Source organism: Anguilla rostrata, chromosome 18 (assembly GCF_018555375.3).
Source record: "Anguilla rostrata isolate EN2019 chromosome 18, ASM1855537v3, whole genome shotgun sequence".
Lineage (NCBI taxonomy): Eukaryota > Metazoa > Chordata > Actinopteri > Anguilliformes > Anguillidae > Anguilla > Anguilla rostrata.
This window is the reverse complement of record NC_057950.1, coordinates 27,952,728-27,971,523: the sequence shown is the minus strand read 5'-3', so window position 1 is coordinate 27,971,523 and position 18,796 is coordinate 27,952,728. Positions and strand designations below refer to the sequence as shown.

General features: G+C 43.4%; 1 long non-coding RNA gene across 1 annotated transcript; it reads left to right on the top strand.

Annotated features, from left to right (window-relative positions):
• The first annotated feature begins 7,081 nt into the window (after positions 1–7,081).
• On the top strand, positions 7,082–18,537 carry LOC135244808 (uncharacterized). The gene is made up of 2 exons (XR_010327061.1): positions 7,082–8,215; positions 18,129–18,537. It is a non-coding gene; the product is annotated as an uncharacterized LOC135244808 (long non-coding RNA).
• The last annotated feature ends 259 nt before the right edge of the window (positions 18,538–18,796 follow it).

Here is an 18,796-nt window from a genome sequence, read left to right as displayed (position 1 = left end):
TGATGTTGCTGTGGAAAAAATAGAATGTACTCGATGGCGCCTGCTCGTGTTGTCCAGGCTAGCCGCCGCCGCCGCGTCTAAAGACCATGAAGCGGACGTCAATGCGTAAATGTAAGAAAAGTGCCTAAAATTCACGCAAGCAACTTTGTTGCAGGTCAGTCGCATTGCAACGGCATATGGCAAGTCCTTTTAAAATCTAATAGATTGCCCAGATTTTTAAATTACAAATAAGTGTGATTAATTTAACCAGTGACGTAACCTCGTCAGGGTTTTCAATGCTGCGGCCGGTGCGAGAAACGAGCTGTTAACTTTCCTGTCTAACGGTGAAGCCACACTATACGCGGCGACGTCCCCACAGTCGGCTGTTTGTGGGCGTGTCACCTATTTTTGACAGATAGTTGTGTTCGTTAAATGTTGACCGGGTTTAATATCATGTTTCATATTCATTGTCCTGTCTGAATAAAAATCATTTTGCAGTAACCTAGATCTGAAAGATAGTCAGCTGCCTAGATAGGCTGTTTAATGTCTAGCTAGTGAGTAACAACCAACAACAAAAACATTGTCTGATGAATTAGCCAGATAATTCCTTCAAAGTTGTATCTGATTAGCTAGCTAGGTGGCTGGTAGAAACGAACAACTAGCAACTAATACATTAGGAAGATTTTTTTTGTTTGTTATTGTTTGTTGTTACTCACTATAGCTACACATTAGTTAGCCTAGCTAGGCAGCTTATTAACATTTTTCAGTGCTAGGTTACTGCAAAACATTTTTATTCAGACTGGACAGTGATAGTAGCTAACGGCGATAACTAGGCTACATTGCAGAGCCACCGACAATTTCAGAGACTTTTCTCCACGCTGCGTTCCTCTAATCAATGTCTCTGTAGGAGATTTTATTAAGTTGGGAAACCCGATACGGAAATTACGAGTTAGGTCCTCCATTGTGGAACGATAGAATGTGGAACTAAAATGAGAAAAAAATAGGGACAATTTACTTGACAGATCATTAGATCAAATCAGATTGGTTACCGCGACGCGGCGAGGGGGTCAAAGTTGATAGCCACAAGCACGTAGCGGTTACCGGCCTCAGTGACAGGGAAGGGGCCGAGGACGTCCACCCCCACTCGCTCCATCGGGACCCCCACCACATAGCGTTGTAGAGGGGCGCGGGAGCGCTTGGTAGGCCCCTTGCATGCCGTACAGGAGTCGCAGCAGTGGACGTGCAGCTCCACGTCCCGGCGGCACCCAGGCCAGTAAAAGCGCCCCCTCAATCATCGCAGGGTCTTGCTGTTCCCGAAATGGCCCGCCCCCACCGAGCCATGCACCAACCCGAGGACTTGGGGGCGGAGCGCTCGGGGAACGAGGAGTTGGAGGAGGTCGCTTCCAAGCCCGGGTGCCTGCCACCGCCTATACAGCAGCCCGTCCCGTAGCTCAAGGTTCCTCCTCTGCCCGTAGTAGGTCTTGAGCTCGGGCCCCTCAGCCGAGACCTCAGCCCATTGCGGCGGTGTTTCTGCCTCCAGCCAGCCCCTCACCTTTCTTAGCGTGCTGTCGGCCTCCTGGCCTTCCCGCAGCTGCTCCTGCGACACTGGCAGCCACCCCGCCTCGCTGATGTTAGCGGTAGCCACCGCTAGCTCCACCTGGCTCTTATCTTCCTGTCGCTGGCAGTGTTGACAATCCAGCTAAGCAGGGTCGGGCCTGGTTAGTATTTGCATGGGAGACCGCCTGGGAATACCAGGTGCAGTAAGCTTTTATTTATTTATTTATTTATTTATTTATTTATTTATTTATTTATTTATTTATTTATTTATTTATTTATTGATTGATTGATTGATTGATTGATTGATTGATTGATTGATTGATTGATTGATTGCGTTTTCACACTAGGGGGCGATATCTTACATGATTTAAGCTGGAATACCGGAACTGTGCAAAGTAAAATTAAACATCAACGTGTCTTAAATATCCAGCCACAGTTCGAAGCTAATGGCTTCAGCACGCTTCGGTTTCTGTCAAAAGCGTTTTTCGTTTTTGTTGTTTCGGAATGAGAGAGAAGGGGGGTATTTCAGAAAACAGGCTTACCGAGTCAATACCAGGAAGAACTGTATTCACTTCAGTCCATGTTCCTGATTCGGGTTCCTGATGCTAACTATAGGTGCATATAGGTGACTTAGGTGCATTAACTGTCTTAACTACTGCTTGTATTTTTTCCATAGACTGCGTTGTTGCCGTTCTCGTTGTTAGTGTTAATCAGTTTAACCTTCAGGGTCCAAGTTGAACTATGCGGTTGTTCCCTGCACTTGGACCGGTACTTCTTTCTAGGGGTTTCGTCATACTTGTTCCTGGTTATGGTTATACACTTTGTTGTACATCGCTCTGGATAAGAGCGTCTGCCAAATGCCTGTAATGTAATGTAATGTAACTCTGCATCCTGATACGGGGCTCAGGATTTAACTTAACTGACGCGCATTTTGCGTTCCCCATGCGTTCATTTGCGAATTACGTGTGTGCATATTCGATGAAAAAGAAGTAAGAACTAATGTTAATGGCCTCTCACCAGGGAATGCTGCATTCGGGAATTCCGTTTACCACTCGCCCTGTCCTGTATGGATGCTTCTGAAAATGTGTAGGCTACTGCGTGGCATAGCGGGAAATATTTTTTTAAAAGTTGCATTTAGGTAATAGCATAAATATTAAGGAGCGCCAGTATTCTGGCACAGGTAATGAGATCGGACAGTTTGCTTGCCGTCATTGTGCGCCTTGGAGAGCTACGCAACTGGAACGACGTGCTGCCCACATATGTGAAAGGCACAGCGTGGCGCAGGGACATATTCCGAGAGGTACACAACCCATACTTACCTGGGAGGGGAGGTACCATTTTTGGTCTTTGTTGGTGAAGTGTGTGCAGTAAACTAATTGTTGTTCTAAATATTTGTATAAATCTTGTGGTTTTGTTTTTTTTTAGGTGAAAGTTTGAATTTGCAAGAGGAGTCGAGTTTCATTGGAGGTAAGCCCCTTTGGGGCGTGCCTACATCGTTTGAATTTTGGAGGCGTTAGCTAGTTCTGGATTTGTTTGTTTCTTTGTTCTGGTTCCTTTGTTTGGTTCACGCGTGTCACGGGATGGCGGCTGCTCGATTTGGTGTTCCGCGGCATTGCTGTGTTCGTTTTAATCTCAAGGAAAAAGATGGGAAATTGTTAGAATGTTCTAGGCTTGATTTCCACGAAAATTTAAGAGAGTTTTGGGTTACACAGTAGCGCAGATAAATTGTTTGATTGTGTTGCCACAAGGTAAAGGTTTTGATTTAAGTTTCAAGGGTCAGGGTTTGGTGAAATATTTTTGGGCAAAGTTATGTGAAAATGTTAAAGATGAAATGGATAATCACTGGAGAAGTTGAGCGATGATTCAATGAAGGTGGTGGTACTTAGAATGTATAATAAAATAATTGTGGAGGAGGATTTGGTGATGTGGTTAGGTAGATTTTCTGTGGTGAGAGGGCGGCCTGTGAAGGTGATGGATGTGGACGGGGTGTGGACAGGGAGCTGGAGAATTCCTGTGAGGATTGTGGAGGATTCACAGAGGGCAGAAGACCAGATGGCTGGTATTTTTAGAAATGTGTTAAGGGGAGTTGTGGGGTACATTTGTGTATAAAATGTATGTGAAACTGACAATCGAGGTTCAATTCTGCAGAATTGATCCGGCTTTGTGCACCTGTGCAAATAAAGTCTAACCTTTCTGAAGAGCTTGCTGCTGTGGTGTCTTTCCCCTTGTGAAATTGTTTTCTACAGATTGGCGATTGGACTTTGAATTCTGTCGGTTCCTAGACACGACAGGAGCTGGAGGAGGAGAAAAAGGGGAGAAAGGCCATGAAGCTGCTGCTGATGTGGCAGGAAGTGCGGGTGTAGCTGGAGGCAGTGAAGCTACTGCTGATGTGGCAGGAAGTGACTGTGTGGCTGCAGGAAGTAAAGCTGGTGCTGATGTGGCAGGAAGGGAGGGTGTGGCTGGAAGAAGTGGAGCTGCTGGTGATATGGTAGGAATTGAGGGTGTGGCTGGAAGAGGTAGAGCTGCTGGTGACGTGGTAGGAAGGGAAGGTGATATTGGAAGAAGTGGATTGGTGGGGCAGGGGCCCAATCAGGTGAAAGAGAAGGGAGTTCAGGGGGATGGAAAGGTGGTTGATGTGGAAGGAACATTTTTTCAGTCCTTGTTTGATGTTTCGCATTCTGACTCTGCCACAATGGAGACAGTGTCAGATGACGACAGCAGTGAAATGAGTGTGGAAGGAACTGTATTGAAAAGAGGGGCAGAGGACAGAACAGAAAACGGGAGGAGGTAAAAAATGGAGGGGTGGTGTAAGAAAAAGGTGGGGATTGATGAGGGGACTGTCTGACAGTGAGGTGTCAGGGTGCTCCCCAATTTACCCTGACAAATCACCAATCGAAGTGCCCTTTGTGAGTGAGACTGAATCTCCATCAGATGGTTCACCTGCGGGTGACCCAGGAGAGGGTAGGGTTTCCTAACAGTTATGGTGAGTGTTTTGAAGGTTTTTTCATCTCTAGTGGTGGTCTTTTTATTAGGACTGTTTTATATATTTTTTAACTTAATAAGTTCCCAGCACATGCCTCTCACAGTGGCTACAATAAATGTATGTAGAGTGAGGACATTAAGGAGGGCAAGGTCTGTTTTGTCATCTCTGGAAGGTGTGCAAGCAGATGTAATTTGCCTACAGCAATGTGCACTGCCGTATCGAAAGAGTGGGAGTGGGAGGACATATGGCAGGCAGGGCCATCTCGCTGGAGCGGTTCAAATGCAAATCGTTTTGGCAGTGCTGGTAAAAAAATAAAGGTGTACAGGTGTTGGGGAGCACAGTGGTGGTGTGTGGCAAGGTATTTTTATCATTGTGTTTTAATGGAATGTCTTTTAATCTAGTAAATGTATACTGTTCACCTTTTAAACAAGAGAGGTGGGAGCTATTGCAGGAGCACCCGCCATATCTGTTGGAGCAGGCCCCATTGTTATTGGTGGGGGATTTTAACTGTGTTTTAAACAGGATGGGACAGAAGCGGGTTGGTGATGCTTTGCAGCGGCTTTTAATGGATTTTAAACTTTGCGATATTTATTGCAGGTCTGGCAGCATCTCTGAGCCCAGTGTTTTATTCAGACCATTCCCTGCTGAACTGCTCTCTGGCTGTGAAGTCAGGAGTAGCAGTAGGCAGAGGAATATGAACTGCCGTTTGTTGGAAGACCAGGCAGTAGTGATGGCTTTTAGAGAAAAGTATACGGACTGGCAAACCCTCCAGGATTTATATAATACTCGAGCGGATTGGTGGGAGGATGTAAAAGAAAGAATTAAGGAATTTTTTATTAAAAAGAGTAAAGAGAAGAGGGCAAAGGAAAGGAGGGTGTGGGCAGGACTCCAAAAACGTTTAGATAGATATGTAAATCTGGTGGATCTGGGGTTTGATTTTAAAGTAGAATTTGAGCATGTGAAAAAGGAAATGGCAATTTTAACAGAAAATAAGTGCAAATCAATTATTTTTAGGTGTAAGAAGATAGATGAAGGAGAGAAATGTACAAGGTATTTTTAAAAAAAGATAATGTCACGGAGGGTTTTAATGAAGGGTCTGAAGGGAGAGGATGGGGTGGTAAATAAGAACACAGACGGCATGCTTGGGGTGGAAGAGGAGTTTTATTCTAAATTATTTGGGGATAAGGCGGTAGATCAGGGAAGGTTTGGGGAGGTGCTAAAATTTATATTGCGGGACGTGAAGGATATAGGTAGTTTGGAGGGCGGGATAGAGAGGGCAGAATTAGATGAAATCTTTTAAAAAGGGGGAAAGCACCGGGGTTGGATGGGCTGCCTTTTGAGTTTTATTTAGAATTTTGTGATTTATTAGGTTCTGATCTTTTAATTGTTTTAAAATAATTAGAAAATTTTTAAGTCTTACCGAGGAGTTTTAGAGAAGGAGTGGTTTCTCTCCTTTTTAAGAAAGGAGAAGAGGACGATTTAAAAAATTGGCGACCAATAACACTTTTAAATTTAGATTTTAAGCTCTTTAGTAAGATTTTAACCCTGAGGATGAAGACTGTTTTAGAGGACGTGATCCACCCGGATCAAACTTGTGCTGTGACTGGCAGGAGGATCACGGACAGCCTCGTACTGGTCAGAGATGCCCTCTGTTACGGCTCGCTGTACTCAATTTAGATTTTGAAAAGGCGTATGATCGGGTCTCGCACCAGTATATGTTTAAGGTACTGGAAAAAATGGGCTTTCCGAGGGGATTCTTAGCACGGGTGGGGCTTCTGTACACAGACATAGAAAGCAAGATTTTGGTCAACGGGGTCCTGTCAAAGGCAGTGAAGGTAAGCTGTGGGGTCCGCCAGTGTTGTCCGTTATCGCCACTCCTGTTTGTGTGCTGTATAGAGCCACTGGCACAGGTGGACCTTGAGAAGGGACGCCCAGATAACTGGGCTGGGCATTCCAGGGAGCGGAGGACAGGAGACTCTGTGTGTTTTATGTATGGATGATGTAACTGTACTTTGCACTGACCAATGTTCAATTGACAGGACTCTAGACAGGACTGTATCGTTTGGCAAGGCATCAGGTGCGAAATTAAATATGTGACTTAAAACTGTACGGAGGGTGGACTGAGATGGAGCTCCGTGGAATTCCCATGACGGTCAGTACGGACCAGGTAAAGATCCTCGGGGTTCATTTTAATACTGACGGACTGGGGGATGGGAATTGGGAAGGGATTTTAAAGAAAGTCAAAAAGAAACTGCAGTTTTGGAGGCTAAGACAGTCGACATTTGAAGGAAAAAATGTAATTTTAATAGCTACGATTTTACCCCTATTGTTATTTATTGGTGTCATCTTTGTGCCGTCGCGTGCTGTGTTGTCTCGTCTGGATCGTCTCATATTTCATTTTTTATGGGGGACTAAATGTGAAAGGCTGCAAAGGGTAGTGCCGAAGAAAGGCCTGAAAAAGGGGGTAAGGGGGTGTTGGATTTTTATTCTGTGTTGTGGTGTCATTTTGTGGCGATACTTGTGTCTATGTGTGTGTCATTGTCCTGTAAGGCGCCGTTTTTCAGCGTATGCAATATGCTGTACAAGTTCATCAGGAAGCCAACTGTCGCTATTCAATACAAGGGCAAGACCCTGAAACGCCTCTTGGACCAGAGATGGACTGGCCATTTGGCAACTGTCAATGTTGTGGTGAAGAGTTTCCCCAATATATACACATTATTGACCAAGGTGGAGAATACACAGGGCCATGGAGCTGAGGTGCGGGTCAAGGCTACTGGGCTACTTCGTGCCATATCGCAACGCAGCTTTCGTTTTCTTGCACAGTCTGTTCAGAAAGTTTTGTCACTTTTCGAGCCGCCAAACAGACTACTACAAGCTGAGAATATGGACTTGTTCACTGCGGTTACACTTGTGAACAGTGTGTCCGAATGCGTACAGAAACTGCGCACAGAGAATGAGTTTACTGCACTATGAGATCTCTGCGCTCCAGCCACCGCTGAGGCTGAGCCTGTGACAGGTCCCAGCTATCCAAGCAAGAGACGCACACTTAACAAGAACCTTTGTGCATTTGTAGTTGAAGAAACAGTTGGCCAGTCACAGAGCGACACAGATGAAAAGACAGAGTTCATGAGATTATTTTACAGTGTTATCGATGCTGCACAAGGAGAGATGGATGCACGTTTTGGAGAGCACAGTAGCGAGCTCATTGGCGTGCTAGCTGCTTTGAACCCAGAGGCCGAAGACAATTTCATAGATCCATCGAAGGTAACCTCTCTCCTGAGATTAGCTGCCACTGAAATGGTTGAATCGGAGTATGCTGTGGCTCGTGAGTTCCTGGTGAAGAAGATGACGGAGACCTCGATTCCCCCCCAAAGATGGAAAATGGACAATAGCCAACATTCTCAGTACATTCCACTGAGCACTCGAGGCCATGCCGACTGTCATCACAGCTTATACCCTTGCCCTAACTTTGGGGGCATCTACTGCAACGTGTGAAAACTCCTTTTCAACACGTTTTCTCCGAGCATCGGCATAGTATGTTGCACAAACGCAAAGCTTATTCAACTTGCCTTTGAAAAGGATCTTACTCACAAGTTCAAGGATGAATGGAAGGACATTTTGATGAAGATTCAACACTCAGAAACGCCGCCTTCAACTTTACTGAGTCAGAGGGAGAACGAGAGAGCTCCATTTAGAGTAAGTTCAGATTGATTGTGTGTGTGTGTCTGTCAGCACCCGCCGTGGTGTTTTTTTTATATATATATTTTTTTTTAAGAGTGGTCGGCTGCTTTGCACTTCTAATGTTCTAGTTAAATGTTGTGTTTGGTGCTTTGCATATCCCTGTGTTGACTGCTTTAAATTATAACAACATGATATTATATAATAACACATCAGCATCCGCCGTGGTGCTTTTTTAATTCGAGAGATGTATGTTGCTTTGCACTTCTGGTGTTATATTTAATGTGCTGTCTAGTGCTTTGTGCATAACATTACCTATGTGTAATTGACTGCTTTAAATTATGAGGACTGATGTGGTATCTTTAGGCTGGTTGTATTTGCTGTTGATGGTTTAACATGATGATCGCATCGATCATACTGTATTGTGGGGAAAAACAGGACCCAGCCTGGGCCAGAAGAGCTGGGTGTTCTCCTCACACTGTTGAATACTTCTTCAAAATATACACTTCACAGAGTCTGATTCAACTGGATTTATTGCAGGTAATTCAAAGATAACATGCAAGAACCCGGGCTGATCTGCACATATCAATACAAACTGTCTCAAAGCATTCCACAAGACACTTCACAGAAAACACATAAGCTGCACACACACACACACAGACAAGGCACACACACACACATTACATTACATTCATTTGGCAGACGCTTTTATCCAAAGCGACATACAAGAAGTGCATTTTCATGATCGTAGACAACTGCTGAACACTGGTTCAGTAAGGTACAATTACTTATTTTGTACAGCTATTTCTAGCCGAGAACAATGAACACTATCCTGGTCTAACATCTGCAAAGCCAAACTAGGCAGAAGATTAAGCTAGAGTATTAGGACAAATACAATTTACCAAGAAGTGCAGGGATGGGGCAACATGTAACAAGTGACAGGAAAAAGGGTTTTTTATTTTTATTTTATTTTTTTAAATATATATATACACAGCATGGTGGTGGTTATTCTAGGTATAGTCTGAAGAGATGAGTCTTCAGGCCACGGCGGAAGATGGATAGTGAGGGGGAGGTTCGGAGAGGGACGGGGAGTTCGTTCCACCACTGGGGAGCTAGGGTGGAGAAGCTCTGTGATCCCTTTGGGCGGGTGGGAGGGGTTACAAGATGCCCTGCTGCTGCAGAGCGGAGTGGTCGAGCAGGCACATAGAATTGAGTCATGTCCTGCAAGTAGATGGGGGCTGTCCTGTTGGCGGCAGTGTAGGCAAGGGTCAGGGCTTTGAATCGGATCCTGGCAGCGACCGGTAGCCAGTGAAGTGATCGCAGCAGAGGAGTGACGTGGGAGAATTTGGGGAGGTTGTAGATGAGCCGGGCAGCGGCATTCTGAATCATCTGTAGTGGCTGTATGGCACAAGCTGGCAGGTTTGCAAGGAGAGAGTTGCAGTAATCAAGGCGAGAGGTCACCGTAGCCTGGACGAGCAGCTGTACAAGACATACAAGACATACAAGACATACTCCCCTGGGGCCAAACACTCCCTTTTATCCTCTTAGCTCCTCCTTACATCATTTTACTTTACTCTTTTCCCACACATCATTGTTTCTCATTTTTCAGACACCATTATTTCCCAATTCTCGGACACCATTATTTATCAGCCCCTTCCTTCCTTATTTTTAAAAAAATGATAGTGCTCGTCTCCCACTTGAATCTCCCTCCCCCTTCTATCATAAATCACATATTCTGACAACACATTTTCCAGAAAAGGCAGAAGCTTCCGTTAGTTCCACAGATGCGCTTGTATACAACTTAATTAGCAGGGCAGAAATTATGTGTGTATTACGTGTTTGTTCTAATCGCACCTATTTTAGTATGAAGCGCTTCCCTGCTGCCGGTTGTTAATCTTATGGCTAAGGTCGACCTTGGTCCACCTGCATCCTTCCTCTTTTGCTAGCCGGATGATACGTCAGGGAGGAGACAGTTGGTGCTCATTAATACATTCCTTTCCCATATACACTGGGCCTGTGCTCTCTAACTACATATCTTTCCCCATACAATGGGCTTGTGTTTTTTGAGTACTATCTATATTTATTTCCCACAGTATCTTATTTGCAAGTGCACTGATTACAGTGCCAACCTCCCCCGTTTAGTCATTGCATCCCTGGCATCTCTTCATTTTCTAAAGTCAATTGTTTACAAAACCTTGTAAGTGCGCCTGATTGGTGCCAATTGTCTAATCAGTGAATGTCTGCATTGTGAATGCACCAGTTTTGTCGCCGCTCTCCACGTTATAATCGTAACTTACTGCATTCGAATAATTTTAGGCCTAATACATCAGGACATATTCAATCTGAGACCAGTTTGCTTAGTATGCAACCTCAGTATAGTTAAGCCGCGTTTCCACCAAAAATACCCAGAACTTTTAGTCCCAGGAACTACTTTTCAAGGAACTAAAAGGTTCCTTCAGCCCATGGTTGTCTGTGTTTCCACCGCGGTCTAAAGTCCCACGAAGATTAGGCAAATTAGCCCACTGATGTATGAAAAAGCGACGTTGTCGTCGGTCCATCTGTCCTATGATTTCTTCTGTAACCCCATACTACCACCGAAGTAGGCTACATTATTTTCTAATAACCGGGACAGCTTGGAGGGGTTTATTCCACTTATATACAAGGGGTTACCAACAATGACTATATATGGTTACTTTTGTATTTATTGATTTTTATCGATTTAATCACCTGGAATTGAAATATTCTTCTGCAGCCGTTTGGGCATATTTTACCGTTGTCAAGCAAAACTGTCGTTGGTAGTTGAACTTGGACCGTTGTTATGCAACAAATTGGGATGGCAGGTATGCCATCCCGCCAAGTTACGCCTTGGCGGGGGCATGCCCCATACCTATACAGCACCGAGAGTTTGGCAATTTTCAGGGTTCCCCACAGAAATAACCACAACAGCCACAGACACTCAGCCCTTAAAAACATTAAATTCTGTACATTCTTACCATATTTCAACAGACAGATTTCAAATTTCAAAAACAACTTCACATGTCCACACAATAAAGCCCCAAACTAAGGGGATTTTGTGTTTTCTCCTTCTTCTCATTCTTATTTTTCCTGCCGCCTATCCCACTAACAACATGTCTCTCCATTGGACATTTTACCGATACCAGCCAAATCTTCACCTACACGACCCAATCAAAAACACGCATACACAAGCAAAGTACCCATACCTTTTTACATTTCCAGGTTAAACAGCTAGTCCACCTGTGGCCTAGTGGGCAAGGTCCCAGTCTTGGGAATGTGGGGTTGTAGGTTCAAGCCCACCTACAAACACGTTTCTTCAACATGTTTTTACCCTCAGTAATAATTGTCTACTACTTCTCAACTATTGCTTTTGCACCATATCTACCCGCCGTTCACTGGATTCAACGGGACCTCTTCTGTGCTTACTGGCCTTTAAAAACACGGACAGGTTTGCTAATGATATTTCACGCATTGCACAGCTATGTCATGGTGCTGCACTAACAAAGTCACACACTGGTAAACCTCCGGTTGAAGGATTGAATCCCGCCTCGCCCTCAGGCAGATAATTTCCTCTTTTACGCTTATATTTGCTTTACCAAAACTCACTCACGGCCACCCATATGCATTTCATGACGGCAAATGTACACCTTTTATTTAAAAAGTTACACCAGTTCACCACTGTGCTATTTCTACTAACTATATTTCTTCACTTGGCTACCCTACAAAACCTTCTTTTCAGCAAACGCCACGTTTCTACATTCATGTTACCTCGCCCTGTTCTCTATCTAGCCACATACAAACAATTACTACGTATGTACGTTCTGCAACTCCCCATTAAAACATTACATTTAAATTCATGACTCACTCATAATTATAACTACTAGTACTGAACATGACAACAAAGCATATCAGTGCAATAGATTTCACATGTTACTTAACCCTCCACTTTAAAAACGAATGCTTTTTACAGACTATTATATACACCGTTCGATAAGGAAACTATGCTCACTCATGGTCATTTAATTTACTTCACACTATAGTCTGTGATCATGTCAACCTTCACCTACATTCCCAGTCGGCTAAAAACATATTGTTTCAACTTCGCAATTTCATCATTTCTCCCTAATTTCTCTCACACTGTTGTTATTTTCTCATAAGCAAAGCCTGCTGGGACATATGCGTCCGCTCCTATTCTCCACTATCAACTTTTCCGGTTCTAGCTTAGCAAAACAGCGAAGAGGATTCCTACCTGCAGATAAGCCTATAAAAATACCTTATAAACCTTACAAACACTAAAAGTGCATCTCCACCAAATAACAGACAACGGAGCAGGACAGAAGGGTATACAAGTTGCGACCTAGGGAGCTCTAATTCTACGGGCTTGCTGATTCTTTTGTCAATCAAGGCTCGTTGGATGGCCGTCAAATCCGTGAGTACATACACTAGCCATATTTCACCTGCGCTTCTGATGCGTTTACACTTACGACACTGCACCCTTTTTCACAGCCACTGTTTTACATACATAGCAAACCGAAACTGCTAAATGGTACACGCTCATCAGCCTGTACAAATTCACACAGGGATAGCCATAATCCACAACCGTTTCTTACAGGGTCACTTCGCATTTCTCACTCTCATAATAAAACGCTTTGCAAAGACTTGAAAGAATTGAGGAAATATTGGGTAGCATTGCTTTGGAATACATCTTATTTAATTTCGGTGAGGCAAGATAGCCTATATTGTTTGTAGTACCGTAACTTGGCGTCATTTTGATATCAATACTTTTAATGGCAGGCCTGGACTGGTCTTGTATGTGTGAGTAACTTGGCATTTTTGTACGTTGAAAACGTGTTTTTTATGAGATAGGATATAACAGGCCAATAGTCAGATTGTAACTGTTTTATATATCCTCTCAAACACATTCATTATGTTTTTATGCGAACATTCACTTTCATGTCTTGACATCCGAGACGACAGAATGCATTCGCATTTCCAATATAACTGGCAACAACAGCAGAATTTGCTGTTTGATTACTTTCTCATCGTCAATTCCATATAGGCTAATTGCAAAATGACAAGAATAGAACGAAAACTCGGACTTGCCTGAAAATTTAAATTAGCAGTGGTACAGCCACCGTTTGCTTTCCTTCGAAGTTACTGCTAGCCGAGCAGCGAAGTGTGCCCTCCAGATGCGAACCATGCACCATAAATTAGTCCCTATTCTTCCTGGTCTTTTTGTGGAATTGAAGAATGGCAGAGTAAAAATATGGCAGTCTGAAAAAGCTAAAGGGACGATTATTAGAATTAACCTGTTATTTTACCCTGACAAAAAGTGCGGAAGGTGATTTCCAGTTACTGTATCACCAATGTGTGCATACCTCACATGACTGTATCAAAAGTTTTCAGTCAATCAGAACGGGCTAACAAAGAAAATCCGGAAGAAAACATTCAGCAACCGAATTAATCCATTTGAATGTTTTGGAACGTAATATGTTGTCCCAGCACAAATGCTTTTTATAGCATTTTATAAAACAAATACTAAAGCAAGAAAAGAACAGAAGAGCACACGTTATAATTCCGAGACGTTGGCAGGCTATAACCAAAACTAGGTTACTGCGCCACATAACATACAAGTTTGATTTGAAGTTATTATGAAAATAAATCGGTTTGCGGCTGCATATTTTTAAACATGGCGGCTGAAAATAAACACAAAAAAATGCTGCGAGTGCTCAACCAATCACAAATGTTCAGCGCTGCAAGCTCCACCCAAAAGGTTCCTGTACTTTCGGAAAGTACTACTCCCCGAGCAGGAACGTTTTTGGGGGTAAAATAAAGCCCCCGGAACTAAATTTAGACCCTAGTTCCTGCGGTGGAAACGAAAGGTTCCTCAAAAGGTTCTGTAAGGAAAAAAGGACGTCTCTCGAACGTGATGAAAAAGTACAAAGTTTATTTCCAATACCGGCAGTGACAAAGCGCACGAATGACACCTTGGATTCAGCAGAGTCAGACTGAACCACGAACCTTTCCAGAGGCTGCTTCTTATTTGTTTTCGAAGCTTTGATCAGGAGTGTTGAATACACATACCAAGACGGATGTAGTCAGTTTTTGTAACACCTATCAATTAGGCCATAGTGTATTGGCTGTCCTGTTGTGATTGAATTAGCACGTCTGTTGACTTGAATGGTTCCCAATCTCTCACTCCCGGTCGCTATTCTACCATTGTACCAACTGTATTGTGATAATGATAAGATCAAGGGAATGTGTGGCCAGCAGGCATATTAGCCTCAGAGACAGATTTCTTACAGTCCCCCGTTCACTAAGGTAAGAAACGCGGTTTCTTCTTTTATGCTGCTGGTTTGTATTTTAGGGAACTCCCTCGTTTAAAAAAACCTAGAAAGGAGTTTTAAGGACTGGGACAGTTTGTTTGTTTTCACCATCATACTGGCAGTAAGAGTTTTAATTCCGAAGCACTGGAATTAAGAGTAACTTGACCGTGCCCGACGGAGTGTGGCACTGTTGTGACTTGTAGATACAAGTAGGCCTAAAGTAACTGGTCTTTAGAATCAATTGTGCCAGAAGCACCGGGACCTTTATGCTAAAATAGTATTCCTAAAGTAACTGGAATCCTCGACCTGTGTCCGAAGTACAGGAACAGGGTAGCTGTTGTTTATCTTAAAGCAACTAGATAACGCAACGGTTAGAACATAGACCTAAAGTAACTGGTCTGTAGAATTTATTGGTTCCGAAGTACTGGAACGTAGATTCTTAAATTGGGTGTACTTCTTAAATTCTTAAATTAGTACTTATCACTTACTAATTCACGTGACTAGATTGCGAATTAACGCTGGTTTGGCAATATTGTTCATGTATTGTGTGATAGCTAACTATAAATTAGAGGATGGAAGACCTTGTGGTTAGGTACATTGCTAAACATGGCAAAAGCAGTGTGCTTGAAGGGATAGAAAACCAAGCGCGCCTTACGAGTGGGCATTGTCTCAGTTTGAAAACTATTCGAAATTACCTAAAAATAAGAAAGGGAAGATTGCTACAGCATTGCAAGCGATTCTGGCATCTTACAAAATGACTAAAAAGAGATTAGACGTTGTACAGATAGAAAACCATACTCTTCAACAGCAAGTAAAAGAGAATGCAGTCACTCTTAAAAGTTGTAAAGTGAATGCCACGCTTAACATGGAGATTCAAATAAAGCTGAGGCAGGAGGTGGCACAGCTAGAAAACAATAATCAGAATCTTATGTCGTCACTAGAAAAAACAGTCAATGACTTTAATCGTGCACAAGCGGCGTATGATTACTTGATTAGTAAATGTACCAATCTGACTCCCAGAACTCACACTAGCAATTCAGACCGGGTAGGAAAATACAAGAGAGCAGTCGATATCATGCAAGGACACATAGCAGCGGTAGGGGTACCCCTTCCCGAGGGATTAGTGGCTGAATTAGACAATGAGGATGATAAAACCAACAATTTTGGGGGGAAACCTGCATGGGATAATTGGGATAGCTATTCGGATTAAACAGTTAAGTTTCCTATGGCCCCTGTACATTCAACCACTACTATTCAGCCTGGGGGGGGGGGGGGGGGCAGAGGGAACGCACAAGTACAACTACTACACTTAGGCCTCTCTCACCTGTTGACATTGAATCCCTAATCAAGAACATTGGTTACTTTGAGCCTTCTAAGAGAGACCCGCTCAAATTCATTGCATCACTAGAACGTGCGGTAGATCTACACGGACTTACTGATGCTGATGCTTGTGTCACACTAATTGCATGCCTTCCACACGGTTTATCTAGAGTGCTTTCTACTGATATACAGAACAAAAATGCAGACAAAACTAGCAGGAAGAAGGCACTACTAGAGGTCCTGGGAACTCGAGAGATAGAGTGGGAAAGAATTAGGGAAGTAGAAATGCAACAGGGAGAACACCCAGCAGCATATGCTTCTAGATTATGGGAAGCTTTCTCTGACTATAGTGGTATGCCACATTTAACCCAACAAGACCCTGTTTTCAAGTCTACATTGATTGCACAGAGTGACACATACACCCGAGATGCCTTAACACTTCACATAAACTCCCATACCCCATACACAGAAATAGTTAGGAAAATGACTCAACTTTACAACTCTAAAAACAACAGGTTAGCGAATAAGAAGAGATATCCAGTAGCTGCAGTAGGAGGAAGGCCTCATAATACTAGTTCACATAAGACTGTGTCATGGAGAAATGAAGGATATGTGCCAGATTACATTAAGCAGCAAAGAGGAGAGAGGCCATTACCCTATAATTTGGATGGAAAGTTTGTTTGTTATGCATGTGGAAAGGAAGGACACATAGCTAAGGAATGCAAATCTTTTCACAGTAAGGGTCCTAATCACTCAAGTTTGAGCCAGACACTCAGTAGTATACAGTCAGCAATAACAAAACTGAGTGCAGAGAATGTTGATTTGCAGGCAGCTATTTCTAAGATGAAGAGCAATACCACTTCACACTCAGCATAGGGGTGTCAGGCCTCCGTGCTGCACGTGGCACCTTTGTCACGTGATAGATGGGGTAGACCAATTACACAGATCGCTGTTGGAGGCCGATGCGATAATTGGTTAGTGGATAGTGGTGCTTCTTTGTCCATAATTCATTCTAATGCAACCCCTAGTCACAGTAATAGGACTATCACAATAGAAGGCTTTGATGGTACTATGTCTCTGGCTTCCCAATCAGATAACCTTACCTTTGAAATCGGCAAAGACAGGTTTAAAGACAAAGCTTGGCTTAGTGTAACAGGAGATGGTCGCAACATTTTAGGTTCAGACATCATGAAAAGGCGTGGTTACATTATAGATCATGGCAACAATTGCATTGGGCGCAATACTGAGTCTAAAGGCGAGTTTGTGGAGATTTCCGATGTTCATGCAGTGCATGCCATTAAGAAGTTGTAGGAATATGACTTTCATACATTGTTGAGAGTTAACGATGCGGGTTTGGAGGAAGTGTTAGCAAAACATAGAGGTGTTTTCGCTAAAAGTAAACATGATTGTGGGCGAATAGATCGTGAAGTCATGGAGGTGAATATACAAGGCTCTGATCCACGCCACTCCGCCAATATAAGTACCCAGAGGAAGCAAACCCTTATATTCAATCTACGATTGAGTCTCTTTTGCAACAGGACGTCATACGACCCTGTCTCTCACCAGCAATGGCTCCAATTTGGCCAGTTCGGAAACCAGACAATTCCTGGAGACTTTGTGTTGATTACAGAGAACTTAATAAATGCACCCCTACCTGTGCTCCAGTAGTAGCTTCAACACCAGAAGCACTAGCATCCCTGATACCGGAAGCTAATTATTATTCAGCATTACACATTTCTAATGGATTTTGGTCAGTACCATTGCATCCAGACTGCCAGTACAAATTTGCATTCAAATTTAAAAACACACAATACACATGGAATGTTTTGCCTCAAGGTTGTTCTAGTTCACCCACACTCTTCCATCAGTGTCTAGCCCAGGTGTTAACAGCTTTTTCCAAACCTGAATGCGTTATTCAGTATGTTGATGATTTGCTCTTGCAGACTGCTACCAGAGAAGAACACACAACCTCACTGGCAGAATTACTCGGGCTACTTGAAAATGCAGGACTTAAATTAAATCCGGAAAAAGCACAGCTCCTCAGATCTGAAGTCACATACTTGGGTATCAAATTAAGTAAAGGGGGGCGCACGCCTGACCCACACAAAAGTAGACATAATCAAGAGACTACCTGTTCCGGTGTCTGTTACTGCTCTGTGGTCATTCTTGGGGATTGTGGGATTTTGTGGCGAGTTTATTGAACGCTCTGCAGACAAAAAAAAAAGGGGGGGGGTTATAACTATTTTTTGTTTCTTTTCTCTTTATTTCAGAAATCTGGCATACATATGTGGGAGGTCCTCTTGACAATAATGCTACCGGTGATGGCGATGACACAAGAGTGCCCAGAGCAGTGCCCAGCACCTGGGATAATTGCAAGATCACACCAGGGCGCCCTGATCAACAATATCCAATGGGACCATATTCCAGTCCCGGTGAACTTGACAGCATGGTCTCCAGATCTGGATGAGCACTGCAAGGGGGAGAGCGTGACCCAGTACAAGGACCTCATGACAACAGCATTCCTCAAATACCATGACATGATGGCTGCCAACTTCCAGAGCGACAGCCCAACCCCCACACCTACCAGACGAAAACTGCTTGGGTTCCTGGATGGTGTTCTAGGAACTACAGGAACTGGATTAGCTATTTCAAATTGGATGGATACCCTACAACTGAAAAGGAATGAACTAAAACTTAAGGAGATGATATGCTATAGATAAACAACCCTTGTGCGAAATGGCAGAAACCAACAGTAAAGTGTGCGATGTAAGTCTGACACATGTACATAATAACTTCACCAGAGTAATCATCAAGGATAAAGATGTTTGCATAAGCCACCGTATGCATCTGTTTAATACTGATTTTGATTCAAGGTGTTATGATTTGTTGCACAAATTGTGAAATTCTAAATTTGACATTCTACTGCCAAGTAAATGAC